The sequence below is a fragment of the Sus scrofa genome, chromosome 9 (assembly GCF_054392235.1).
Source record: "Sus scrofa isolate SSC_HxYL_T2T_F1_AM1 chromosome 9, Sscrofa_HxYL_maternal_Yorkshire_Landrace_v2.0, whole genome shotgun sequence".
NCBI classification, from domain to species: Eukaryota; Metazoa; Chordata; class Mammalia; order Artiodactyla; family Suidae; genus Sus; species Sus scrofa.
The window spans coordinates 77,349,707-77,369,069 of NC_139391.1; the positions used below are offsets into that span (position 1 = coordinate 77,349,707).

General features: G+C 39.0%; 2 long non-coding RNA genes across 5 annotated transcripts in view; one reads left to right on the forward strand and one right to left on the reverse strand.

Moving 5' to 3' along the window:
* CDK6 (cyclin dependent kinase 6) overlaps window positions 1–19,363 on the reverse strand; it is a 249,728-nt gene that overhangs the window by 163,697 nt on the left and 66,668 nt on the right. For all 4 annotated transcript variants that reach the window (XR_002347034.2, XR_002347036.2, XR_002347035.2 and 1 more), the window contains exon 3: window positions 18,612–18,747. This is a non-coding gene — a long non-coding RNA (cyclin dependent kinase 6). The remainder of the gene's footprint in view (window positions 1–18,611; window positions 18,748–19,363) is intronic.
* On the forward strand, window positions 4,351–10,843 carry LOC146399999 (uncharacterized). The gene is made up of 2 exons (XR_014815782.1): window positions 4,351–4,801; window positions 6,819–10,843. It is a non-coding gene; the product is annotated as an uncharacterized LOC146399999 (long non-coding RNA).

The window sequence follows — 19,363 nt, forward strand, 5'->3', positions numbered from 1 at the left end:
CGTGAAGATGGAGCCGCTCCCTGAGAACACAAGGAACCGTCCGAGCGCCAGGGGATTCAGCAAATGAACAGGTTTTGGTCTAAGGTTGACAGGCATCATGTTTGGGGGGAGGGAACAGTGGGAGAGGAAAATGCAGTAACTTGCAGCATTAACAATTGACCTTGGAGAGAAAGGATCTGTGTTTCCACTGCCGAGAGGACCTGTCAAAGCCAGCACTAGAGTGGTGGCCTCAGGATGGTCATTCTTTGGCCACAAAAGGTTAGTCGCCGGGACAGGCAGTCTATCTTTCCAGCAGCAAATGGAATCAACAAAATTCTCCATGTTACTCTGGCAAGAAGCACGAGATCAGAGAGAAAAAATAAAACAGCTTGTGTGCCCACCTTTACCAGATAAAGGCTCTGGGAACAACTTCAGTGGATGGGCTGTTATTTCTATCAATATAATTTAGGAAAGGTTTAAAATGCGTCTCACTCAGAACTGGAATGCAGGCCTGGAAAAACACAAAGGAGGAAGTCACAGAAGTGGAAACGCTAATCTCTTAAACAAACAAGTTTCCAAAATAGACTATATAATGCTACCTGAGCCTTTTTTAAAAATACAGTCTTTAAGGACTTCTGCTTTCTGATAACAAAGTAGTATTTATTTACTTACTTATTTAGTCTTTTTTAGGGCCGCACCTATGGCATGCGGCAGTTCCCAGGCTGGGAGTCCAATCAGAGCTGTAGTCACTGGCCTATACCACGGCCACAGCAACATCAGATTGAAGCGGGCATCTTCGAGCTACACCACAGCCCACGGCAACACTGGATCCTTAACCCACTGAGTGAGGCCAGGGATTGAACCGGTGTCCTCATGGATTCTAATTGGGTTTGTTAACCACTGAGCCACGACAGGAACTCCCAAAGTACTATTTAAATGAAAGTTCCAACACACCAAATCCAAAAGGTGCTGAGAACCTACTGTCTAAATAATAGGTCTCTTTTGCCAAGAATGATGTGGAAACCTTAATGAAGAGGAATCCCATACAAATTCAGACATTCCTTCTCATGTGACAACCGGCTGGTCTGAATTTGAACTTCTCAAAATTGACTCTGCAGGTATTCCTGAAGGCATGTGCAGCTTGAAGTGTGGGGGCCGGGGCCCCTGCAGCGGCTCTGCAGCCTACCCACCAAGGGCACCGGAGGTATGCCGGGGGTGCCTCTCACAGTGTTTCTTGTTAGTTAAAACAGTATTTGTATTTATGAATTTAGCTTTAGCTTTTGCTTCTGAGCTCCCAGGTCTTCTGAGCCTATAAATATCCAATTTAACAATGCCAGAAGGAGTAAAAGAATGCTAACGTTTGGAATCCGCTTGCATATTAGAAATGCCTATTTTTAGGTTAAATAGGGGACACATGTACTTAGTAAAATAGCCTCTCTGGACTCAAATGCCACATTGTAGAGGTCAAAATGCTGCCTGGCTTTTCAAAGGCCATCCAACTGCATACATGTTGGGTTTGTGAGTTAGGGAACTATGAGCTGTATTTTTTAAAGGCAACCTAGCAAGCAGCTGGATATAACACATTTCCAGGCTTCACAGCCCTTCTTGATGCTTCTCTGGGCCTCTTATCAGAACAAGAAGAATAGAGATCTCTGTTATGGCTTTCCTGTGGCAAGTAAAAGACAAGGCGATGATTTTCCAGTCCATTTCCCCTGGCAACATGCTCATCAATCACCAGAGGCAAGGACTTTGTTATTTCGGCTGGAGGAAAGAAAGCTCAGTGGTTTCTGTCCAAGTGAAATGGGACGCTGAGTTGTTGCGTCCACCTTACATGTACTGCCTAGGGGTTCAGAGGGTTAAGCTGGAGCCCAGCAATTTCACCTACTGTACAGAAGACTCAGTCTGGAAAACGAGCCATGTTGAATATGTTTGGCGATGCCAGTTTTCTATATCCAACAAGGGGACCACCAAAGCTGCAGGTATTTATTTTTCTGTAAATGATGTATCTTCGACAGTTATTTACTATCATCCACCCTGGTCTGTTTTTGTCTTCATATGTTCCAAAGGCCACAACGGGAAGGACAACAGACTTTAAGAAAAGGTTAAAAAAAAATAATAAACATACATTCAAATTCCCTTTATTTGGCATCGCTTTCCCTCTTTAATTTCGAAGAAATGTAGATCGTCTTTGAGTGGATAGTTGAGTTCTTCATGCCATTATTAGGGCAAGTGCATGTTTACAAAAATTGATATTAGTATTTTCAGTCTCAAATTAAATAATTTACTTTAGGAAAAACTGGAAAGACATCGGCCATGCCTTTGTTAAACGAATTCTGCATTCACAGCATCTTATCTGTTTGTGGCCAAGCTCCTTGTACAGGCCAATCTAAGGTTTGAAAAGAAATGTTCCTTTTTTAGCAGGCACAGAATAATGCGTAGTCCTAAAAAAAAAAAATTGCCAAACTACATACTGTAATCGTTATGAACTCATTTTAACAGGAGGACTGAAAGTTGATTTCATGTAAAAAACACTGAAAACCTAGAGATCATTAAAGAACCCGCACCAGTGCCTGCTGCTGCAGTAAAAATAAGCTTGTAACTTTCTTCTATATGCAGACATTGATTTCAAAGTTTACTACCCGCCAGCAACTGCTTCCATTTACAATGGAGGGAAATTCCTCCACAGCCCACTGATAGTATTTAATGGTAAAATGCCAATAAGATTAAAGGAGATAATGCCAGTGGTGTCAATAAGTCTTATTAGAAAACCTATCACATTATTTTTTCCAGTCTTTCAACATTTCCCCTTTTATGCACATCACCAGCAACAATAAACATGTATGCACACTGATTATTTTGCAAAAATCTGTCTTAACTGTGCTGCCTAACAACAAAGGACATGATACTATGTTGCTAATTCTTATGTTGTGCTCCAGAAAAGTTTCAGATCTAAGAACTTCAACTTTTCTATAAGAGCATTCCCCACTAAAACACATGTTACAATGCCCCTTTGTCAGATTATAAAAATATTAGGTTGAACCATATGAAACTGCCATTTCTGTAGAGCAAAAGCAGTCAACTAATGACAACTTCATATGGTTCAATTTAGATCATAAATATAAATACATGACCCCTCAACCAAGATATACACTTGGTATTTTAGCATATTTCCTTCTGGTTTTCTACACATGTATTTGAAATACATTTCAAATTGGGACTGTATTATATACACAGCTTGAATATTATCTTTCTTTAGGCAATTCTTCAAATATGCGTTTTTTGAAAAATCATTCTGTTAAATGAATTTTCACAATTCATTTAATAATTTCCTACCACAGAACATTCTGATTTTAATGTGCATTTCCCTATTTGTGCAGTGGAATTCTCTCCCTACCTAGCTGCCAGCTATTCTGTGTATAAATATTTCTTTTTGAATTTGTTCGTGTTTCTTTATTCATATCTAAATTAGGTATTTTCTTTTTTTTATTGGTTTCTAAGGGCTTTTTATATGTTAAGGATATTAAACCTCTGTTGTATTTTTGACAAATATTTTATTCGCCTTTATTGTACTTGACAAATATTTTATTTGCCTTTATAATATTTTAAGTTAAATTTTTTTGCAGTCTAATCTCTGAATGGTTTCCTTTGAGATAACTCCGTTTTATCCTTAGAAAATTCTTCTCTACCTCCAGATCTGACATTTGATATATTATTCTATGCATTAAAAAATTAATAGTACCACCCCCTCATATACACATACCTTTTAAAACTATAAAGTGTTTAGACTTTATACAAAACCATGAAAGAGAGAACTTGCTCTGTATCCAAAGCTGAAATGCTGTCTTCAGCCTCCTAACCAGCACGAAATGTTGCTAAATCAGGCCTGTTTCTAGCAAAATTTACAAGCAAACTCAGCTGTCTCTTTTCTAAGGAAAATTTCCTGCTGTACAAAGGGTTACCTCTGAACAGTATCTCCATTATTTCACCCATGACTCCATTCCTAATTTTCTGTTTTCTGGCAGCTGCTCTCTAACTTACAAATAATGCATGCCTTTGTTTAGAGTTCCTTAAAAAAACTGTATATTCTAAATGTGGAAGAAAGCTCAATTTATTTTACTTTGAAACCTAAGAAATCAATAACATGAACCATATGTTAATTATGGATCTTGGTGATAAATAAAGTAAGAAGTCCTGTGAAACCGTGGTGGTGAAAGTGATGGAGTTGAAACAGAAAAGGAAAGAAGTCCTTTTTTCTTGGTGTGTGATGCTTTCATAAATCTCTCTGCTTGGGAAGACACCAAAATGCAGCTCTTTCCTTAATTCAGTCTAATGTAATTTATATTTCACTTTCTTCCCAGCTCCTAAGTGGTGTTTTTTTTTTTTTTTTTCTTTAATCAAGATCCTACAGCAATGACAAGATGCATATCCAAGGATGTTAGTACAGTGGCAACATTTAGAATAGATGATGTCAAAGACAAAACCTAACCAATATTTATGCCCTTGAATTTCATTTATTCGGATTCATGCAGTTTTGCACTAAAGATGTGAATCTAGCCATCTTTACTATCTGGTGGAAACACTAAAGGACTTCGGGTTTACAAGATAAATTGCTATGACTAGAGTAAGAATCATAACGGGGGAACAAGAGTTAGTAATGTGATGTTTCACATCTCTACACTGAGCATCAAGTACTTTTAAAAGAGATAATTTAGGGGGAGCTGTTACTGAGGGTAATTAAATCTCTCCTTTTTTCCTGGAACCCATTAAGTCAAATTTTTCTTTTTTTCTTTTTTGTCTTTTTGTCCTTTCTAGGGCTGCACCTGTGGCATATGGAGGTTCCCAGGCTAGGGGTCTAATCGGAGCTGTAGCCACCAGCCTACGCCAGAGCCACAGCAATGCAGGATCCCAACTGTGTCTGCAATCTACACCACAGCTCATGTTAACCCACTGAGCAAGGCCAGGGATCAGACCCACAACTTCATGGTTCCGAGTCGGATTTATTAACCACTGAGCCACTACTGGAACTCCTCAAATTTTTCTCTTTTTACCACCAATCTATGTCTTCCCTCTTTCTGTACCCAACCTCCTTGACCTGGAACACATTTTTATAGCGGGAAGGGGAGGAGAGAAGCAGGGCCCCCACCTGTGACTTTTACACCACCTTTGATTCAGCAAATACTTCAGTCTTCGGATATGAGGGATGGTGAATTTCTCAGTTCCAGATTTGAACATTTTGAGACATATTAGTGAAATTTAAAAGTTCATTAAGTGTTCCAGCATAATCACAGAATTAACATATTCATAGGACAACTTCAGTTAAGGATATGTGTTTCTGGATCAATTGGTACCTGATGGCTCAATGGAGACTTAAACTTTTAATGCTGCAGTTCCTAAACTTAATTCGGAGTGAAAGCTCCTACGCCCTATGGTCCCCAACTCCCTGCTATGTTCTATTTTAGCTTTCCAATCTAGAAGCGGTGTGACTATACTAGAGTAGAATGATAAATATTTCTTTGGTTTTGTCCAAGAAAGGAAAAATGAACAAGTATGGTCAGGGACAGCTGAGAGCAATGGTAAATACAAAAACCAACAAAGCTACTTGCTTATATTTGTTAAAGGCTTAGAACCACAAGTGGAAGAAATGCTAAGCACTCATACTTTCAGATACAGGTGCCTTAAAGTGACTACCTGAATGCTGTGTTTGGCCACAGCTGGAGTCTGTGCTAAAACTCTGGGTCTATGATCCACTTAAGTTTCATATGGTTTTGGTTCCTCATCAATAAAACAGGGTTAGGAATTCCGACCAGTTACACTTGCAAGTCTGGTAATAGTTTACTAATTGAGGATCACAGAGAACTGTGAGAACATTAAGTGAAACGAAACAAAAAGCATCTTTCAAAGGTCAAATAATGATGTGTCATGAACACTTTTTTTTTTTCCCCAAAGAGTCGCTTTCTGGGTGGCTTAGGAATTTCTAGTTAGAATTCTCATGTTCCTAAGAGTCTTTTCTTTAATTCATATTTATGAGTTCGCATTTTCCAATAGACCATCTTAAAGAATAAAAACATCGGTACTTTTACACAAGTATATACGGACAACTTCAGTTAAAATGCCACACCTGATTCACCTGGGCTTAGATGAGAGTCTTCTGAATGGCTGGGGCCACCTACGCACAGGCAAGTAAATATTCCAAAGTTCTGAGTCATCTCAGACATTTTGCCATTTCCAAGTAGGGTCATATGTCAAACTGTAGGAGAGTATTTCTCAAACAGTAGTCTCTATAAGCTTCATCAGAGGGGACTTACTGGAAACTCCCTTCCGAGCTCATGTTCAGGATTAGCATTAGGGCAAGGCTGTAGCGTTCAATGAGCATCCCAGGTGGTGACTATACAGCTGATTCACTGACCACACTTGGAGAAACACAGAGATTATATTTAACCTAATTTCATTAACCCTTTATTCAAAGGTGACTCATTTTTGCAAAATTTGCTTGGGTTTAGTCTACCTTCCAGGCATCACAATTAGGCTTCCAGTGTATGGGAGTAGCTAGAGTTGTTAAAGATTAGATTTATACTTGATCATTTCTAATATTCGAGGAATTCTCTTTTACTTCCTAGGACTTCAAGAGTCACAGTGACCGGGAGTTCCGGTCGTGGCTCAGTGGTTAACAAACTGACTAACATCCATGAGGATGCAGGTTCAATCCCTGACCGGTGTTGCCCTGAACTGTGGTGCAGGTTGCAGATGTGGCTTGGATCTGGCGTTACTGTGGCTGTGGTGTAGGCCAGAGGCTACAGCTCCGATTGGACCCCTAGCCTGGGACCTTCCATATGCCACAGGTGTGGACCTAAAAAGACAAAAAAAAAAAAAAAAAAGAAAAAAGAGAGAGAGAGAGAGTCACAGTGTCTGAATGAAATAATGCCATTCATTTACGGCAACATGGATGGACTGAGAGATTATTATAAAAAGTGAAGTCAGACAACCATATGATATTACTTATATATGGAATCTTTTAAAAAGGACACAAATGAACTTATTTGCAGAACAGCAACAGGCTCACAGACTTCAAAAACTCACGGTTCCCAAGGGGACAGGTGGTGGGAGGGATGGACTGGGGGTCTGGGATTGGCATATGCACATTGAGTGTATGCAATGATTGGCCAATGGGAACTTGCTGTATAGCAAAGGGAACTCTACCCAATATTCCGTGATAATCTATGTGGGAAAAGACTCTGAAAAAGAATGTGTATATGTATAACTGAGTCACTTTGTTGTACAGCAGAAATTATCATCACAACATTGTAAATCAACTACACTTCAATAAACCTTTAAAAAAAGAGTGTCCAGATGCTTGGCATCAAGGCCCTGATTTAGATATACTAATCCAAATTATTCAGGTCAAACTCTCCTCACTTGATTTTCTACTGGAGTCAATCTTTCTGGAGACTTTTCCTCTTTGAGAGTGATGATGAGAACGAGGAAGAGGAGAATGAGAACAACTGCAACACTATTTCATTTGCTGGAGATATTTGAGTCTCATAACTACCTTTATGGAGTTTTTAAGGCTTCACTGCACAACAGTTTGTGAAAGCACTTATTCATTTAACAAATATTCAGTAGAACCAATAATGATTTTTAACTGCAATGAAGGGAGTGATTAATCCTTTCCACCTTGCTTAGGAATGAGGAAGGCAATACCATCTTAGATAAGTGACAGATACCTTCTCCAGATGCCTTTCACTAATTTATAATTTAGTGAGTGTAGGTCATTAGCAACGGCTCTAGAAGAAGGTTCTTTCTTACCTTCCAAACTCCACAATCACACGGGTACATTTTCTGGATAAGAATGATAAAAAATCCAAGTAGATAAATACAGGAGAGTATTTCCAATTAGATTTTTCAAACTAACTTAACTCTTTGAAACTGCCACTTCCCATGTAGAAGTGGGAAAGACTGTGCATACAATGGTGAATAGATAAACTCATCTCTGAATTTTAAAAGAGGTGTCACTACTGCATTATCTTTTAGTTATAAGCCCCCAAGAAAAGAAAAGTTTTAAAATTCACAGCATTTACCAATCTCTTCATTGGACTTGGTTTCACATCCTTAGTATAAAACACATTTAGTAGAATCCAACATTGAAAGAGAAGAATTTCTGGACTTTACTTAAGTCAGTATTATATTAAAGGAGAAAACACCTTATGCTTTTAGCGGAGGTTAGTTATTGGTTTTAGACTATATCTAAACCAAGCCAACCAAGTACATTCTTAGTTACAACATGGATAAAGCGCACAGTGTCCTTGCCCATCATGAAGAAAGAGCCAAGTAGATATGCTGAGATATGGCATAGTTTCACCTTCTACTATATATGTGTATATGAATCCATCTATATGCATATATACTATATATATGCATCTATACTTGAAAAAGTACAACTTCCTCACTTGTATGATGGGAATGTAGGTGCTTATGTAAGTAACCCGCTGACGAACTCCAAAATGTAGGCATCAATGGATAGTTGCCAACACATGTTTGCCGAGGGTCCTCGAATATTTCAGACAGTACAGGGGATAGTGCAATAAACTAGAGTCCTGACTTCAAAGCTCTAAACTTCCAGGTGGGAAAGATAAAACAACAAATGTTAAAAAAATGAATGAGATCATTTCAGCTCAGTGTTGTGTGGAAGATAAAACGGGACAACACTGAGTAATGTGGTCCACAGTAAGGAGGTGTGGAGCAAGAGGTGACACAGAGGGTGACATGGTCAGAGAAGGAATCCTGAGGATAGGACATGAGTCGGGGTTGGAATGATGAAAAACAGGCACCCTAAGTGAAATTAGGCAGTGAAAGACACACCATCATATGATACTACTTCTATGTGGAATCTAATAAGAGGATACAAATGAACTTATCTGCAGAACAGAATCAGACTCTTAGACTTTGAAAAAGTTATGATTACCAAAGGGAACAGGTGAGAGGGAAGGGTGGACTGGGGTTTGGGACTGGCACATGCACACTCAAGTATATGGAATGACTAGCCAACGGCACCTGCTGTAGAGCTCAGAGAACTCTACTCAGTATTCTGTGATCATCTACGTGGGAAAAGAATCTGAAAGAGTATGGCTGTATGTATATGTATGACTGAATCACTTTGTTGTACATCAGAAATGGTCAAAACCGTCTAAGTCAACAATACTTCAATAAACTTTAAAAAATGGAACAAAAAAAGATAGAAAATAGGCACCCTACTTGTGGGGCTTGGGAGGGAGTAGCGTGGAACATTCCAGAAAGAATGAACAATAAGTACCTGCACTGAGCTGGAAGCATGGAAGAGGGACAGAAAGAAATCAAGTGTGGCTCAAGAGCAGTAAACCAAGTGAGCAGAGGCAGATCATCTTGGGGAGAAGGCGGGTGGCGGGAACAGTGCTAGATCCTATAGGACTTGTGATTTTACCTACAGGTCACTGGAAACCACTGGAGAAAAGTTTTCAGCAGGGCAGTAAGACTTTTATTTATGCTTTAATGGGGCTCCTCTGGTTGTTATCCAGAGGATAATCTACAAAGGGGCATGAGTGGAAGCAGCATATTAAGTTAGGAAGCTGATGAGATGGGCTGGACTAAAGTTTTAGTGGCAAAGACATTGAGAAGCAGTCAGCTTGGGGTTATCTTTTAAGGATAAAACCAAAAGTAACCTGCTAAGGGATTAGCTGAAGATTGTGAAAACAAGAAAGGAACCTAGATGGATGCTTAGGTTTGGGGCTCAAGCAACCAGGCAGATGGGGAAGGCTTGAATTTGCGTGAAGGATTTTTGGGCGATGTTTTGGTGACCTGACATCTAATGGTTGGTCGATTCGTATGCATTTAGAGCAAGAGGGAAGGTCAGGCTGGAGAATGCTGATATCTGAAGGTTCTGGATGGACATTACCTGGCCATAAAGTGAAGACAGGAAGAGAAGAAGGCTGAGAATGAAGCCTTGGATGTTCCACCATGTAGAGAAAGAGAGCCAGGAAAGAAACTGTAAGCCAGGGAGCTTCGGCACACACTCGGCTTAAGTGAGGACTATTCCCCTTCTATGTGGAGCATCACTCTGCCATCTGCCACCATGGGGACATGGACTGGGTATACGCTGCCTGCAACTACTCTTTAATGGGCTCTCTAAACAGATTCAATGCCCAGGGTGAGGAAGCACTTTCTAAAGAGATTCCAACTTATCCATTATTATTAGCTTGATCAAAGTGTCATGTGTTTATTTTAGTGAGTCAGTATTGACTTAATGAGTCAGTTTTACAGTACCTTTAGAAAGATACTATTTTTTTTTCACCCATATTTCCTGTGTTGGGAAGAAAAAAAAAAAGAAAAAGAAACAAGCCACTAAATAACTCAGCTATGGTCTATTATTACATACTTTTAGGTACTCATGTATTTGCATAATCCTGTCCTCTTTCTCCTAATACTTTCAACTACTACATGGCCTTGGGAAATTGCTTAAGGATTTGTTTCTGAGAGAGTCCTCACAATCTAGATAACCTAAAAATGTTCTCCCTGAAGAGTTACCAAAAGTTATCACTAGTGGAGCTCACTCACCCTACATTTCTCCCTAAATTTGAGGTAAACTCAATGTTGACTCCCTTCCGATCGTCTCTATTAGAGTCAGTGGCCAATTGCTGGAGCTACTTTGATTTAACCTTCTAGCAACTCCCAAGTTGGCTGCTTCATTTTTGCTTTAGCATTATAGCTGATGTTCCTATTTTTAAAAATCCCCCTGGGAGTTCCCTTGTGGTGTAGCAGATTAAGGATCTGGCATTGCCATTGCAGTAACTTGGGTCACTGCTGTGGTGCAGGTTCCATCCCTGGCCTGGGAACTTCCACATGCCACAGGCACAGCCAAAAAAAAAAAACCCCCCAAAACCCCCCAAATTGTGTGTGTGTTGTGAGGGGAGTGAGTTGGGCACATACACAGGTAAGGGTATGAGCAAGGGTGTGGCTTGTGTGGAGAAAGCATTTCTTTTGAGTCAAAAGCCTACATTCCAAGCTGACTTTCCACAGAGAAAAACTGTGACATAGGCTACATTCCTGATGAAATTCAGATGCTTGATTTTTTTTTTTTTTTTCCCCTCAGGGCCACACCTGCGGCGTATGGAACTTCCCAGGCTAGGGGTCCAATAGGAGCTACAGCTGCTGGTCTACGCCACAGCCACAGCAACGCAGGATCTGAGCCATGTCTGCAACCTACACCACAGCTCACGGCAATGCCAGATCCTTAACCCACTGAGCAAGGCTGGGGATCGAACCCGCAACTTTGTGGTTCCTAGTCAGATTCATTTCTGCTGCACCACAATGGGAACTCCCAGATGCTTGATTTTTAAAAACCAGAATGCCTCAAGCACAATCGTTAATATACCACAAATGATGTGCTTTTTATAAGGCATAATAAGGATCTAGAATGTGCATTAGGTAAAACACAATAACCAGTCATATAAAATGTTACGTTTATGTGGAAGGGTAGTGGAACTGAAATGAAAGACTCTTAGGACTCAGGGTGGAGAGAGTCAAACTCAGGGGCCTGAGGAGGAAGCTGGGGCAGAGTGATGCAGAGCCTGGAGAAGCTAGGAGTGTGTGTGTGGGAGGGTGTATGTGATAATGGTGGTAGGGGGATGGGGGGCTGGGGACAGAAAGGGTAGAGGGAACATAGGATCATGAATACCAAGAAGAAAAGAAGCTGTCTGGGCAACCACACTGGTAAGCCACAAGCTCTGCGAGATCCAACTGTACTACAGGAGTGACTATTTTTAGTCAAATTGCTATAAGTTGAGGCCCATCTTAGAGTAAAAATCGACGCTGGCATGACTGACCTATAAGGTCCTTTGCACCAGAACTAGTGTTATTACAACATTCCACTTTGCTTATTAAAATTAATCTTAGGAAACAGTTCTCTCCAGCATCTTTCACAAATGTAGTTTCTTTAAAAATTATTTCACGTTACTATGAAAGACGGTTTGCTTATTAAACACTAGGAGAGATGTGTGTGTATGTACATGTGCATTTTTTTCTTAAAAAAAAAAAAAACAAAACAAAACACAGTCTATTCAATGAAGTCCAGCCATGATATTCGATTGAAAAAAAATTTCCTTCCAGGATCCTTATCATTATTGTGGAGTATTTGTTCTTTGAATGTCTCGTCTTGTTTTTGGGATCACTTTATTATGCAACATCTGCTCTGAATTTCAAATGTGATAAACAGAGTATGAGTGTCGGTGGCAGATGGCTAATGACCGGCAGCGACAGGGCATTCAAGCCTGCCTTGTTTTCTGAGAAGCGATATTTTCATGTTAATTTGCTCTGTGTCTTGCAAAGATGAGACAAATCACCTGCTCATAATTCAGGCAAAGTGGAGACCACCAGGAGCCGAGAGGGGCCATGGCTTGATTCCTTTAGGGGTGAGAGGAGAGAAGGCTCTGGGGGACTTTCCTCATCTGACTACAGGGACCAGGCAGTCACTTTGCATCATGTCAGATCAAGAAAGATGAATCAGCCCTGGGCATCCCTTACTGACACCAGAGCCACTGTTTACTGCAAGCAGATATTCTTCATGAACACAGATCTTTCCCAGAGGCAGAAAACAGGTGCTATTAAGACTGTGTGTCAGTCTCTGAAGTCTGGGTTTTGTAAAATAAACCTAATAGTACATATTATCTCCTACTGAAAATATTACAACCAATAGAAATCTCTAAGAAACACGCATGATAAAGTGAAATCTAATTCACAGAGAAAACGACCCATATAGATACATAAATCTCAAGGTTTTTTCAGCTTTTTCAAGCCCTATAGAATTCATTTGTCATAGAGATACACAAAAAATACAATATTGATTCCAAGATTGAGTCATCCAAAGAGGCCATGTGGTCCTGAGCTGAAAAAAACTGTTCTATTTTGAAGAGGCAGCTGATGTTCTGTGTGAACTTTCGGTGCCTTTGAATTTCTACTTGTGTAAAACATGTTACATGTACAGAATGTCCAAAGAATGATACTGGGTTCTCTGAAGAGTTTAAAAGACAGTTGAGAAGCTAGGTCAACTACTAGGAGAGAAAGGGAAGCCTGAGGTCCAAATGGTGGTTTAGTAAAAGAGGGCATTACATTTTAAAAGCATGGAAATCATATGATTTTACACAGGAGTCTCTCTCCAAATATATCCTGCCATATAGTTCTTTTTCTGGGTAGCAGTTACAAATGACTAAGCAGTAAGGTGAGGGAATCTGTTTATAGTTCTTTCTGATCCTCTCTCATAGGTGGCCGATAAAGGAATGAAAGAAGACCTAACAATCTGGACGCTTTTTTTTGTCCCTCATCAAGCCCCCATAAATGAAAGGTGCCATACAAACATAGATACTCAAAATGTATTATGAACTCTAAAAGAAAAAAAACTAAGAAAATTGTTGTGGTGTCAATTATTGCCTCCTAAATTTAAGGGTGGAAGCCAATCTCGAATGATCAAATCAAAATTATACAGACAGCAATGAATTCCTCCATGGTTAAGCAGACCCAAAATATGACATTCTGAACTAGAAAGAGAAAAGAAGATGACAACAACAATAAGCCAAGGAGGTGAAGTCTGAGTCTTTGTTGACCCCACTGCACAGCAGTCAAGAGGCTTCATTATGCAAATCACCATCAACATGAATCGCTATCTCAAGACATCAAGAAAAGAGATCAAAGAATGGGATAAAAACCTCAAGATGTATAAATGTGTTTACTTATTTTTAGAAATACAGTGTATTTTTAAATGTTGGAAAGAACCACCTACGCTTTTATTTTATTCTCATCAGCCTCTCAATGACGTTTTTCAGTCTAGATCATACAATAATGACAGGATTTCCCCCGATGAGTTCATCCAACTATCAACCTTCACAAATAGGAAGGGCTCTAGAGGTGGTTTTCTGTCTTTTTTACTTCTTAAAAGCAAATGGTAGCTGGGAAAAGAAGTCCACCCTGGGCTCTTTTGTAACAAAGTTAATGAAAATGGTACTGAACAGAAAGATTTTCCTTCCTAAAAGTAATACCAAGTCAGAGACCATGCAGCATCCCAGTTTCATCCAAGTGCAATTTATGTCCTGAATGTATACTCGAATGTGCTGAACTGAGGTGGACTAGCAAGTAAACAGGGCCACAGAAAGCATGATGGGGGACAGGCGGTGGAGGAAAATTCCCACAGTGCAAACAATTTTAACATGAGGTCTTTCCTTCATTTTGTTTTATATCTATGTCACGTTAAAAATATTTTACCTATTTATTTCGTAACATGGCATGTTCTGATATATACAAGACAGTATCAATAACAATACCTATGATTTTGAAGAACATTTTAGAAAACACTTTGGTACCATAATGCAAAGAATCAGCTACAGGTTGTGTTTATTCATAAAAAAGTGTTTTTTTGTTTTTTTTTTTAACTTGAAAACACCAACTACTTTAATAACCATGGAGAAGCATGCCATATGCTTCTATGTGCTCTTATATTCTAAAGTCCCTAAGTGTAAATTCATGACTAATTCAATTTCTTGTCCTCAAAGTGCCTAGCACAGAAATCTCCCTATAAATATTTAATATATGTACAAGTATATTCAGAAACTCTTATTATAACAAAGCAATCTATGTAAAGAATCCAATCTGTGTTCCCAATAGGTTGTTTATAATAACTATTCTTTTGATAAAGTTATTGAGACTTCTCATAAATGAACCTATACAATGACAAAATATTTGTTCTGTGGATGTGTGCTTGAAAAATTCAATTAATCAGAACCTCAACTAGCCTGAACTTAGCAGTGGTTTATTATGTAAACCAATGCTTAAAAACACATCAACTCAGAAACAAAAGATATGTTTATTAAAAATAATTTATATCAATTATATATTTAGCTTAAAACTATCCATTTGATGGCATTAGAGTGCTTTTAAATGATTATTTGTCTTTTCAATAATGACCTTAAAAAAACTCAAACACTCAAATTCTAAAAACAAAACATAACAAAAAGCCCAGACCCTTATATTCTTGTACTTAATAAGGAAGAAAAGTAGATCAGCACAGTTCAGAACACTTTTTAAAATTAAGGATGAATGGACATATAATCAGAGAAAACTCTAATATGAAAAGATACATGCACTTCAATGTTTATAGCAGCACTATTTACAATAGCCAAGATACGGAAATGTCTATCAACAGATGACTGGATAAAGAAGATGTGGTACATACATACAATGGAATACTACCCAGTCATAAAAAAGAATGAAGTAATGCCATCCCAGCTACTATATATGAGACAGATAAACAACAAAGTCCTACTGTATAGAACAGGGAATTATATTCAATACCTTGTAGTAAACCATAATGGAAAAAAATCTGAAAAACAATATACATATATGTATAACTGAATCACCAGATTTGTTGTACACCAGAAATACAACAATGTAAATCAACTCTGATTAAAAAAGAAAATTAAGAATCAAGACAAAAACCAATCTTGTGGTTAGCTTTTAAGTTAGCAAAAGATGTTCAATTAGCCATTAACATACAAATTAATTGTCTGAAATATTTCAGGTGACCACAGTTTTATTCTACTATGAAAACATCGGTACACCATTAACCACAATCCTTAAATGACCACAACTCTTGCACGCACCTCCACCCCTGTGGGGGTGTGGTTCCTTGATGGCTAAAGAAATTTAACTGCCTCCAGGAGAATCTCCTGTTCAACACAGAATGAGAATCCATTCCCCTGGAGATAGATTAAAAACTCAGAAATACTTTTAAGAAGTCACCTTGCCAAAAGCTTCTGTTGACAGGCACCAACTCCCCATCCCCTGGCTTGGCCATGACCACTCCTTTCCTCTTTTTTTTCCTCACCTTGGTGACCACCTTTCTGCCCCCACCATTGGGAATTTCTCCTACCCCCCTTCATTTTCCACTCTTGCCTGATCAAGTCTTAGTTTAAGCATATCGCTCTGCTTTATCAATTGTCTTAAACCCCAGATCTTCTGCAAATGATTCCACACTCATCAGCCTCTAACATCTTAGGAGAATTTAATGCGAAGCTCCAAAGAGCTCCATAGGTGGCAATGTATTGTGTAAATACACATTTATCTTGTCTTGCTGCTTAAAAGGATGACCAACCCCAAAGGAAATTTTTGAATTTAGAAATCTATTGGAAGCAGCCATGCTTATTTTGACAGTTTATGTTTAAGCTGTTGGAAGTCATTTTAAAAATAATTTTAAATTAATTATTTGCAAAGAAAAGTTGGCAATGCGTCTTACTATGTGTATAAATCATTGAGTAGGAACTGTCAGGATGCAAAGATGAACGAATCGGTAAGTTATGGACACAAATAAGCACAATTAAATGTAGAAAATTTGGGAGTTCCCATCGGGGCGCAGCGGAAACGAATCTGACTAGGAACCATGAGGGAGGTTGCGGGTTCCATCCCTGGCCTCGCTCAGTGGGTTAAGGATCCGGCATGGCCATGAGCTGTGGTGTAGGTCACAGAAGTGGCTCAGATCTGGCATTGCTGTGGCTGTGACATAGGCCAGCAGCTATAGCTCCAATTAGACCCCTAGCCTGGGAACCTTCATATGCCGCAGGTGCAGCCCTGAAAAGACAAAAGACCAAAAAAACCCCAACAAAACAAAAAAAGAAAAAAGAAAAAAAAAAAGAAAAAAATAGGATAAAGAGGGAGAGAGATGGAGAACAAGTGCTTTAAGACAAATGAGATCACACCCAGCTGTAAGTGTTGGTCAGAGGATAGCTAGTGTGGGTCATGAAAAAGGTGAGCAGATAGTTATTGATGGGAGGAGCAAAGAAATGGCAATAAGGAGAAAGCCCACAAAGGTAGGAAATCATGAGCCAAACTAAGAGGATGGGGATTCGTCCAATTTGCCCAGAAAGTGGAGGACACGAAAAGGGGCTGTGCTCTGCCGTGCATGCTAAATGTGGTATTCTGGACAAACTCACAAAGGACGGAAATGCAGCCACAGGATCGGAATAGAATTTGAGAGAAAAGAGGGATGCAGAGATATAAGAGAAAAGGTACCAAGAACAGGTATTTAGGAATACTGATTTTTTTTTTTTTTTTTTTTTAAGGCCACACGTGTAGCATATGGAAGTTCCCCGGCCAGGGATCAAATTGGAGCTGCAGCTGGGGCCTGCGCCACAGTCACTGCAATACCAAAACCAAGCCACATCTGTGACCTATGTAGCTTGCAGCAATGCTGAATCCTTAACTCACTGTATGAAGCCAGGGACTGAACTCGCACCCCTACAGAGATAAGGGCAAGTCCTGAACCTCTGAGCTACAATAGGAACTCCAGGAATACTGACATTTAAAGGCCTTATTTTCTTTGAAACCACTCAAGAAGCAATGAGGCCATTCTTCAGCTCTATGTTCTTTTATGAAAGATAGATGGCAGAAAATAAATTCCATATTGTTCTAAAACCAAAGAAATAATAATTAAATTCTAAATGTATCACCTAGATATCACTAAAAACCATTATCTAACTCTGTTCAGAAAATAAACTATTCTCAGCTATTAAACTATCTAAAGTGACGCTGAATTCTAGGAGTTCCCACCATGGCTCAGTGGTTAGTGAATCTGACTAGCATCCATGAGGACATGGGTTCGATCCCTGGCCTCAATCAGTGGGTTAAGGATCCAGTGTTGCCGTGAGCTGTGGTGTGGGTCGAAGACGTGGCTCGGATCTGGCGTTGCTATAGCTGTAGTGGAGGCTGGCGGCTACAGTTCCTTTTGGACCCCAAGCCTGTGAACTTCCATATGCCGAAGGTGCGGCCCTAAAAAGACAAAAATAAAATAAAGTGATGCTGAATTCAATAACTCACCACTATACAATGAATGATAAGGCAAGGAATCTATTTGACTAAGTCACCTAATTCACAGAAACAAACAGATCTTTATGACAACCTGCATACGATACCCATAGATCTAAAGACCTACTGAGAAGTTCAATTAAGCAGAACAAAGTAAGACTAACATAATTTTGTAAGGAGCTCTTCCCATTAGACTTAAAGGTAGAAAGGACTTCTAGTCAATACACTGCATCTAGCTTGGAGTCCTAAGCCATCTTTGAATCCCAAGAGTTTAGGATGGTACCTGGCACTTATGTTTCCCATAAATATTTTACGAATGAGAAAAAAATGGAGAAAGAAAGGCTTAACAACCAATACTTTGGATTTACATAGCATAGGTATGTCCTGGGGCCAGTATACAATTGTAATATTCTATGCACTCATGAATGATGTCTCAAATTATACCCCTTAGAGTCCATGAACCATCAGAAAAAGCTATATTTACTACACTATACTCTCTAAGATTGGGGCCAGATACTGTACAAATAAATATTTTCTAATAATTTTAATATATATTAGAACTAAAGGGTTTTTTTCCACTGAGCCCTAAAATTAATGAACTAGAATATATCCCATTCTTTAAACATTCCACTTAGTCATCCTAGATGTATTTAACTACATATTGAGTTCCAAAGGCTCTAATTCTGACAATTCTCATAGGGAGAGAATGTCAGTGTTTAACAGTCTATAATAGTATGACAGGCAGAGATAATTCTTGGTACCTTTATGGTTTCAGTGGGCACTCCAGGCTCTGGAACTTTATCCAAATAAGTGGTCAAGTCTTGATCAACATGTTCAAACACTAATGTTAGTTTGGTTTCTCTGTCTGTTCGTGACACTGTGCACACATCAAACAACCTAAAAGGAAAAAGAAAGAGGTATTAAGTAGGTGGCAAAAAGCAAAACAGTAACCTGTTAGTCTTATATGTATCCCTCAATTTGATCACATAATTGGGGGAAAGGCCACATTTAATAATTCCTTATGGTAAATGTAAAGATACCTAACAGGATCTGATACTTTAATATCAATACAAATGTTCAGGAGAGGAGCATGTGGTAAAGTGGAGACAAAATCCATAGTGGCAAAGAAAATGCAACATGACCACAACACAAGAATGTCTGCTTGGAGAGGTACTTAGTTAAGATCTTAGGTAGAACTTGCCGAGGGAGAGAGTTTCAAAACCTGCAGCCTCTAGGAGAAATACAGTCCTTAGCTCACAGTTCAAGAATTATTAAAGAGACAGACTGTGCATTCCTTGGAGATGCTGGACTCTGCAATTTAGATTTTCCTGGAATTTAAGGTATTATAATCATGCCTATGAAAATAATTATAATGGGATACGGAGAAATTGGGTTTAATTCTAAGAGCGCCTTCTAACCTTGATGAGTCAAATCATTTCCCTGGAAAGGGCAAGAATTCTTGGTTTTAAAATTCTAAATACCATGCTAATTAAAACTATAAATTTTTAACTTT